This window comes from Palaemon carinicauda, chromosome 39 (genome assembly GCF_036898095.1).
Source record: "Palaemon carinicauda isolate YSFRI2023 chromosome 39, ASM3689809v2, whole genome shotgun sequence".
Taxonomy (NCBI): Eukaryota; Metazoa; Arthropoda; class Malacostraca; order Decapoda; family Palaemonidae; genus Palaemon; species Palaemon carinicauda.
This window is the reverse complement of record NC_090763.1, coordinates 29317888-29327887: the sequence shown is the minus strand read 5'-3', so window position 1 is coordinate 29327887 and position 10000 is coordinate 29317888. Positions and strand designations below refer to the sequence as shown.

The following is a 10000-nucleotide window of genomic DNA, read 5'->3' as shown; positions in this document are numbered from 1 at the left end:
AAAAATAAACAAAGAGTAGGAATGGAACAATGAATTGGGGAATGGAATAGTGAGAGTTTTAAACAAAATAAGATAAGGCAATAAGATGCAAAATACAATATCGTTGGTAAGAAAAAGGAATTATGAGGTAGAATCATTTGAATATTTAGGAGCTATGATCTCTAATACAGGGAGTTTAGAATTGGAATTTAAAAAATTATTGTAAAAAGCAAATCACACAATGGATAGGTTCAACAAAATTTGGAAATTACCTGAAATTGCACATAAAAATCAGGCTATATATCAGTTTAGTGATGTCGGTGTTACTGTATGGACATGAGTCGTGGTATGACAATGAAACAATCTCCAACAGAATTGCTCTGTCTGAGAACAAAGCCCTCAGAAGAATATTGGGAGTTGAATGGTAGGAAAAGATTAGAAATGAAACTATAAGAGAGATTACTCAAGTGCCGATGAAATCATGGCGAGGGACAGATGGAGATGGTTTGGGGATGCTCTTCGCATTCCCCAAGAGAGATTAGCTCACCAAACTTTCATCTGGGCTCCACAAGGCACTAGAAGAGTTGGAAGACCCAGACCTATATGGCTGAGGACTATGAAGCCTGAAGTAGGAGATGACTGGCGAGATCTAACTGAGGCCCTTTGTGTCGATAGGCGTAGGAGTCAGAAGTGATATTTTATGGAAAACGGTAATTGTGACAATGAAGGGGGAAAACAGTAGATCAATAGTAATAACAATTAGAAAAACTTATCCGGTGAAGTTGATTCTTTTACTAACAATACAAATTGCCATCACAGCAGCAGCGGTGCTCAAACAGATATGAGAAAGAGGAGTAGACAAAAAAAAAAAAAAAAAAAAAAAAACTTAAGGCAGTGAGTCCTTGGAAGGGCAACTAACGAGATGAAAGTCAAGAAGGAGCCTTGAATCACCTCGCGATCAGGATCAGATCCTAGGAGGCAGAAATGCTTCTTTAATCCCCCACCCGTCGGAGGATTAAGACCGAATTGGTGTCTGGGAAAAGGTAGGTGGCGTTCAGTTGCCTCTAATCGTTGAAGGGTTTCACTTTGTTTCTGTCTGTTTCCCAAAGAAAGGTGATGATGTGAAGCCTGCTTAGCAGTCATCTGCTAATACTTGTTCCTATTTATCAGTAATAGAAAATGCTAAACTTATTTGTCAAGGAAATTACTGCTTATATTATTACTATTATTATCATTATTATTATTATTATTACATGCTAAGCTACATCCCTAGTTGGAAAAGCAGGATGCTATAAGCCCAGGGGCTTCAACAGAGAAAATAGCCCAGAAAGGAAAGGAAACAAGGAAAAATAAAATATTTTAGGAAGAGTAACAACATTAAAATGAATATATCCTTAACAAACTATAAAAACTTCAACGAAATAAGAAGAGAAATAGGATAGAATAGTGTGCCCTAGTGTACCCTCAAGCAAGAGAACTTTAACCCAAGACAGTGGAAGACCATGGTACAGAGGCTATGGCACTACCCAAGACTAGAGAACAATTGTTTGATTTTGGAGTGTCCTTCTCCTAGAAGAGCTGTTTACCATAGCTAAAGTCTTTTCTACCCTTACCAACTGAACAATTACAGTGCAGTAACCCCTTGAGTGAAGAAGAACTGTTTGGTAATCTCAGTGTTGACAGCTGTATGAAGACAGAGGAGAATATGTAAAGAATGGGCTAGACTATTCGGTGTGTGTGTGCGTAGGCAAAGCGAAAAAGAACCGTAACCAGAGAGAACGACCCAGTGTAGTACTGTCTGGCCAGTCAAAAGGCCACATAACTCTCTAGTGGTAGTATATTTACATTTATTGATGTACTCTTTCAAGTTTGTTACTTCCCTATCTAATCTCAGAAATGATGGAAATATGGTGTCAGAGTTCTTATGGGGAATGATTTTAAATTTTCATCATTCGAATCTAAGATTTACCAATATTTACCGAACTTCTCCGAATATGAGTAACTTACGTTCAGCTAGTTTATGCATGGACTTCATTCTTTATTTATTTAATTCTTCATAGGGTTGGATTTATGATGTTCGTGTTTCCTTGTTGCTCTTATTTTCTGCATCTACATTATATAGTTTTTTTTTTTTTATTCATATCACTCAGTAGTAAATGTAAACATCCTTCTATTCAAAACGAATCAATTTGAAACCACGTTGAACCGTTTAGCGCTTCGCCAAGAAGAGGTCTGAACGCTCTTGATGGGTCTTTGTAACGTTTACTCTCCCTTTGGCCGACATCCTTTAGTGTGTGAGAGAGAGAGAGAGAGAGAGAGAGAGAGAGAGTCTATAAAATGAGGGGATGGGGGAGGAGCGGTTGAAGTAGTTGGAAAAGGGATGATATTTCAACGAAGAGGGCGCTGGAATGGAAAATATGAAAAGAGAGTTAATATTCTGAGATCATTGGTACACTCGGTGTTGCTCCCCGCTTTTGTTCCTCGGTTAGGGTTGTTGCTGTTGCTGTTGCTGTTGCATGTTGTCGCTTTTATGCGTCAGCTTTTTTTCTTTCTTTCTTTTTTTGTAGTCTTGTATTCTTTCTATCTGAAATAATTTTTGCTAGTTATTCTGTATATATATATATATATATATATATTTATATATATATATATATATATATATATATATATACTTTTTTCATTACTTATATTCTCGTTATTTCATCTATATTTTTTCTGTCCTTGTTGTCGTCTAATTTAGAGAAATCTTTAAAAAGATACCAACTAAGTTTCAGTAATAGAGTCATTTCAAAATGCCATCTTTCTTCTCTCCTAACTTGGCCAAAACGCCTCTTATACCTTCATTTCCATACTGAAATGACTCCTGAATATTCATGACTAAAGTACATAAAGGCATTAGAGAAACTGATAATAAATTGCAAAACAGAAACGATCAGTATCATTTACTAGAATTTTTTTTTTTTTTAAACAAGTGTCGTAATAATTGCAACCGAAAATGGAAAAAGGATCTTATCTTTATTCGGGTAAAAATTGCTTTGTTAGTTACTATTCAGAAGCATATAATTATACACATTCTACATCTGACATTGGTTTTATCTCTTGTATTTTATCCATTAACAAGAAAGATGCCATTTTCTTTACTCTCTCTCTCTCTCTCTCTCTCTCTCTCTCTCTCTCTCTCTCTCTCTCTCAATTGAAATTATACCTAGAAAACCGGGAGGAAATATCCTTCCATTTTAACCAAAAAATCAAAAAATTGAAAGTCTCTCTCTCTCTCTCTCTCTCTCTCTCTCTCTCTCTGATGTAGAGGAGCCAGGGTGAATATCTCTTATATTTCAGATTAAAAAGGGTATCATGTACCCATTTCATCATCATCATCCATTTAAGCAAACTTAAATCCTTCTAATTGAAAATTTATAACTAATAATATGATTATTCTATTTCGTATTTGAATACGGTAAATGGAAATATTGTAGACAAATAAATAAATACCCAAAGGGAAAACCTTCAATCTATGCAAATAACAATCCCCAAGTGAAAATCCTTCAATTTAATTAGAATAAATCATCATAATCATCATCATCATCATCATTATCTCCTTCCACGACTATTGATGCAAAGGGCCTCGGTTAGATTTCGCCAGTAGTCTCTATATTGAGCTTTTAAATCAATACTTCTCCATTCATCATCTCCTACTTCACACTTCATAGTCCTCAACCATGTAGGCTTTAGTCTTTCACTCTTTTAGGGCCTTGTGGATCCTAGTTAAACGTTGGATGAAATAATCTCTTGGGGAGTGCGATGAACAAGCCCAAACCATCTTCATCTACCCCTCCCAATGATCTCATCTTCATATGGTACTAGAGTAATCTCATATATAGAGACGACTGGTGAAATCTAACCGAGGCCCTTTGCGTTAATAGGCGTAGGAGGAGATGATGATGATGATGACGATGATAGAAAGACAACCCAAAATAAGAATCAGTTCGGTTTAGTGCTCGCTAAAATGGAGTTCGGAACGGATCCATGGGGTCTCTGTTACGTTTGTTTTCCTCCTGTTCGACATCTTTCGGAGGGGCGAGGGTTATGAAAGGGTGAAGAGGAAGGGAAAGAGAAGAGGGAGAGAGAACAGGAGAATGACGAAGGGAAAATATTTTGACAAATGGGGCAATGGAATGGAAAAATATGAAGGACAAGTTCATAAGTCATCCGAGGAGGTAGTTTTTTTTTTATTTTTATTTTTTCTTCAGAGCCTTCGCCTTAGTGATGCAGTAGTTGTTGTTTTTGTGATTACTTTTCTTATTGTTGTTATGTTTGTTACTGTTGTTACAAAAATCGGGATGCAGGGGAACTGTTTATTTAGATATAAATGAATTAAATATTTAGTCCAGATATTCTCAAACAGAAAAGGGTGTACCAAAAATTTTATTTTAAGTTTTTTCCAGAAAAAAAAAATAAGTCAAATATTCTTGTTGTAATAGAAAAAAACGAGTAATATGATTTTGAAGATGAATAAAAAAATAAGCAAGGAAGACGAAAAGAAGATAATAAATGACTAAAGCTTATTTAAAGAGAAGCGAAAAAAAAAGTTAGAACGAAAGATAATTAGAAAAGCCATTAAGAAAGAGAATGCGTAACAGAAAAAGATTATGAATCCAAACAAGTCCAACTACTGAAGTAAAAGTGTAATGAAAATTAACAGAAGTTAATGGACGAGTAGCAGAAAAAAATAAGAGAAATAGAAAAATATGAGATAAAAAGAAAGATGAAGTGAAATTAACATGGTTGAATAGATTATCATTTTTTTTTTCACCAGAAAGGAGAAAGTACCATACTTGAATAAATTTGGGATAAAAAACATAAGAAATTGCGGATTTCAATGAAAAGAACAGGACATAAATAAATGAAATAAATAGCGAAAATTTATAATAAAGAAAAAATTATGATTAACAAGTAGGAAAATAGAAGTATGTTTGAGATGGGGAAATATATGAAACGGACTAAATGAATTTTGGAATTAAGGAAAGATAAGATGGTATGAAAGTTAGAGGAAAATGTAACATAGTTAATGGAAATAAAAATACAGAAGTTACTACACAGTTATCAAATCAAATAAAAATCCCATTAAAATCAAAATATGTTAAAAAACATAGGATTTCCAGCTTTTAGATTTCAAATATTTAGCAAATGAATTAACACTAAAGAAAGCCGAAGTAACAATATTGATAGAGGTAGAGAAGCTTAGCAAAAATAAATGTTAGAAAATCAAATAAACAAATGTAATTAATAAGGGAAGAGAAAAGAAGGAAGGTCTTTGTGGAAATACTCTTAAAGTAGTAAATCAAAAATAAAAAATAAAAAATATTCTCATTTGATTACATATTTGGCGTTTTCTCATCGGATCGCCAGGACACCTCGCTGCAGGGAGAAAGGACGCTGGTGACTGGTATAACACGCAAACATAAGCTACCGGGTTTTAAGCGATGACAGGCAGGGCAACTGATCGGGACTACGGTCTACCCAAAAAAGCCAAAGCAAAGTCCTTCAAAAAGAAGACAACTCTGCTTAATCCATACAAAATGGAAAAAAATAAAAAGCACGTTAATAGAAGAAAATTGGATCCTTAGGTGACCCAGGATTCCCTCTAATCCTCACGGTGATGGCGGGTTAGGGGCGAATTGTTCCCCAAGAAAAGATCCAACTTCGACAGCTGCCTCTCTCAATGCCAACTGCAAACTCTTCAAGGTATTTCAATTTGTGTTTTTCTTGGTATTTCTGTTTTGATTGTCTTTTTCTTTTGCATCCCTAATAATTTATACTTCTTATTTATGTATTTATATTCATTATCAAATTTATTTTTTACCGGCCTTTTCTTATTCATAACTTGAATGGTTTTTCTTTATTTCAGCAATTTCCTTAGTTGGACTATATCCAAGATCTCATGATAATATTTTGTACGAAAATTTTATATATATATATATATATATATATATATATATATATATATATATACATATATATTCAAATATATATATATATATATATATATATGTGTATATGTACTGTATATGTATGTATACATATACATATACATAATAAAAACTTTTGTATATATATGTATATAAATCAATATATATATATATATATATATATACATATATATATGTATATATATACAAATGTATATAAATATATATATATATATATATATATATGTATATATCTATATATATATATATATATATGTGTGTATATGTATATATATATATATATATATGTGTGTGTATATATATATATATATATATATATATATATATATATATATATATATGAACGAGTAGGAAAGGTTTTAAGTGCCACTAGGGTCAAACTATCCTAATCTAATTATAGATATGATCAAATGAGGAAAACCACAAAGTAAGGGATCTCTTACCACCCGCCCCTCCAATAAAAGCTTTAGTATACCCTGAAATGAAACCCTTTCGATAGGAAAGGTAACCAGACGAGGTAAAAAGGTCGAGGAAGGAAAAAGGTATATGTTTTGGTAACGTCCTTAGTGGTATAGAAGCCTCGTTAATCCTACTCCCGATGGGGAGAAGAGGCTTTGGGGTCGTCCTTCACCTTGGAGGTATCCTCCTAGTCCTCCCCTCTTGGGTTGGTTAGGGATCGGTGGATAGGACATCATAGGGAGCTGCCAAAAAGCGAATTGGCTGCTCCGGAAAAGGTAAGTCCTTTCAAACTCCTGTATAGAAGCTTGTTCTCATATATATAGTAACTAGTTTTTTTTTCTCTCTCTCTCTTTTCATTTGCTTTTTATCATATTTAATTCACTTCGGTATTCTGTTGGTTTCTAATTGATTGGTTTCAGTGACTATTTATTATTTATTATATTTATTCATATTTATGTTTATATATTCATTTATGTACTTATATAAATATATATATATATAAATATATATATATATATATATATATATATATAGAAAATAGCTATTAGCATAGAACATATATATATATATATATATATGTGTGTGTGTGTGTGTGTGTGTGTATGCTAATAGCTATTTTCTTTTATTTACTTATTATACTTTAATAGTAAATATATACATATATATATATATATATATATATAGAGAGAGAGAGAGAGAGAGAGAGAGAGAGAGAGAGAGAGAGAGAGAGAGAGAGAGAGAGGGAATTTAGAGATGTTTTACTTCTTTTTTTATAATCGTTATAATCGTTATTAATGGTTGAATAAGAAAAGTATTTTTCAACTAATTTTTCAAACCACGTTTTTATTTAGAACTTATTTTAGGCCTGGAAAATGTCTATATTTTTCTCAAATCTTAGTCTATAGAGTTATTTAAATGACCAACCCAAACTCTCTCTCTCTCTCTCTCTCTCTCTCTCTCTCTCTCTCACAGACACACATCTCCGAAGGGTTATTTAATTTCCAAAATCAAAGCGAAACAAATTTTTGCTACACCAAATAACTGAAGATAAAAGAAACTCTCTCTCTCTCTCTCTCTCCTCTCTCTCTCTCTCTCTCAAGATTAAAGGTTTACTTAGAAAACCGAGATGAAACATCCTTCCATTTTCACCAAGAAATCGAAAATCTCTCTCTCTCTCTCTCTCTCTCTCTCGTGAAGAAAAGGTTATAACGGCACGGGATGGAAGGTACAAGGAGTGTCAGTTCGGGTTATTGTGGGTGGGGGTTGCGGGCGGGGGAGGGGGGGGGGGGTAAGGGAAAGCTGCTGCTTTTAACAAGTGAAGCTCCGGACACGAAACACGAAGGGACAAGTTAATAACAGTCGCACTCAGTTCTCTGCTTTTGTTGATGTGGTTTTTGTCCACGTTGTTGTTTCTCTTCATGGTGTTTTTTTTTTATGTTTTTAGCTGTGTTCTTTATCATTCGAATAATAATAATAATAATAATAATAATAATAATAATAATAATTATATAAAATAATGATAATGATAATAACAATGATAACAATTATTATTATTATTATTATTATTTGTCCAATTACTCTTTATTTTTAAAATCTTCAATCAATTAATCCTTCTATCTACTATTCCTTGACAATGAATTTTAGCCTTTTGTGTTACCGAAGATTTCATGAATCATTATAGTAAGAAGTCTGGCATGGATCTCTGAACTCTACTTTATTAGAAACGATAATGTCAATCAGTAATTTCTCGTAGCTGCCCTTTATCGTTGTTTAATTACCTCTTTGTTATGTACATCATTCGATCTGTGACTTGTTTTTCTTATTTTCCTTGCACTCTCTTAGAAAAGAGAATTTAATCCTCATCTTTTCTTCTATTTATTGTTGCCCTTCTGACATCTTCCTTTTGCAACTTATTCTGTATTTCTTTTAACTCCTGTTTTCCCCTTTCCTTCGACGGTTATTTGTATGCGTCCTTTTTAACCTTTTTCTTTGTCTGTCCTTTTTATTCTTTTTATTCAATTTTTTTCCACACCTTTATATTTACTCTCTTTCATTGTTATTATTACTTTCCTCTTTACCCCTCTAAGCTTCTCCTTTTATTTCATCATTGATCTTCTTTCCTTGCGCGTCATTATCACGAAAGTGGAGAAAGTAAAGAAAGTTGGAAAGTGGGTTTAGAAAACCCCCTTTCCAACTTTCTTCACTTTCCTTTTATTGCTACCTTACTCATTCTAAAATTCAATTAAGAAAAGGGAAAACAGATCAGTTAAAAACCAGAACCACCGCTACACTCACCAAATATCTCTTAATTAAAGTTACATAACACCAAAATCAGGAAAAATAAAACTGTAAGGTATATTAAATTGGGAAACAACTTTAAGTTTAAAACAGCTGTATAATGTTATTCAAAGGTTTAAAGGCCGCTCATGAAAGGCAGAGGCAAGAGACAGTGACATCTCGCTATCAAGCAGGACAATGTCCTAGAGGCTGACCATATATACAAATGATCAGCGCCTAAACCACCTCCCCACCCAAGCTAGGACCAAGGAGGGCCAGGCAATGGCTGCTTATGACTCAGTAGATAGACCTATAGGCTCCCCCCAAATTCCCCATCCTTATCTCATAATGATAGTGAGGTTGCAGCGTGTTTGAGCGGGACTTGAACCCCAGTGTGGCAATCACCAGGCAAGGACACTACCAGCAAGGCCACCACATATTGTGCCTAACCAAACGTTAGTAAAGTTTCTTATAAATATCTTTTACACAGAGTTACTTCTAAGTCGCGAAAAATTTCACCACAATTACAAAGGTCGATAAAGTTGCATAACAACATTAAAGTTAAATAAAGTTGTATATCTTGTGCAAACGTGGCTTATTGGAAACTTCTTTGCCTAGCTATCTGCTAGACTGGAGTTCGAGACCCTCTCAAGCTTAATAGTTTCATATAGTGTCTACAACCTCGCTATGCTTGTGAGCTAAGGTGCCCCACCTTAGCTCACAAGCATGGTCTACAGAAGTCATCGAACGTCATTGCCTAGCTCTCCCTAGTCCTACCTTGGGCGGAGAGGGACTTAAACGGAAATTAAGATTTCTTAAATTTGTTTATTAGTATATGTATATATGTATTTATTGAAGTAAGGAGGACTTTTCTCTTAAACTATTAAAATAACTAGTTAAATTACATTTATATGCTTGGTACCATCTAAGTCCTGCTTGCTTACTACGAGCTAAGTAATTAGCTAACAAGCCTGCTAATCACGCCATTTTCTCTTTACTTGGGAGGTTCATGGATATACCCAAGTCAGTCTGGCCTAGCATACCATACCGTCCATATCTTCACTGGCAGTATTTCGGCACGAAGATTTTAGCTGCTAGATTCGTGCTACAAGATTTTTTATCATTAATTTGTGCTGTGCTGCTATTTTACCGTACCATGTTTGGGTTGAAAGATTCAAGTGTTTCCGCATTGACGAAGTTATTCAACATGAACTAACTTCCCTTAATTTGGACTCTGAGCTTCCTTCGGCATGAAACTTTAAACTTCGAGGGCATTCGACTCGTCTCATAGCTTG

The 10000-nt window shown here is 34.0% G+C and overlaps 1 long non-coding RNA gene and 1 pseudogene across 1 annotated transcript in view; one reads left to right on the top strand and one right to left on the bottom strand.

The window, feature by feature from the left end:
• Positions 1–10000, bottom strand: part of LOC137631106 (carboxypeptidase N subunit 2-like) — a 165847-nt pseudogene that overhangs the window by 30293 nt on the left and 125554 nt on the right.
• Positions 9511–10000, top strand: part of LOC137630830 (uncharacterized) — a 1146-nt gene continuing 656 nt past the window's right edge. Inside the window, exon 1 of the long non-coding RNA XR_011041769.1 lies at positions 9511–10000. This exon is cut by the window's right edge and continues 11 nt beyond it. This is a non-coding gene — a long non-coding RNA (uncharacterized lncRNA).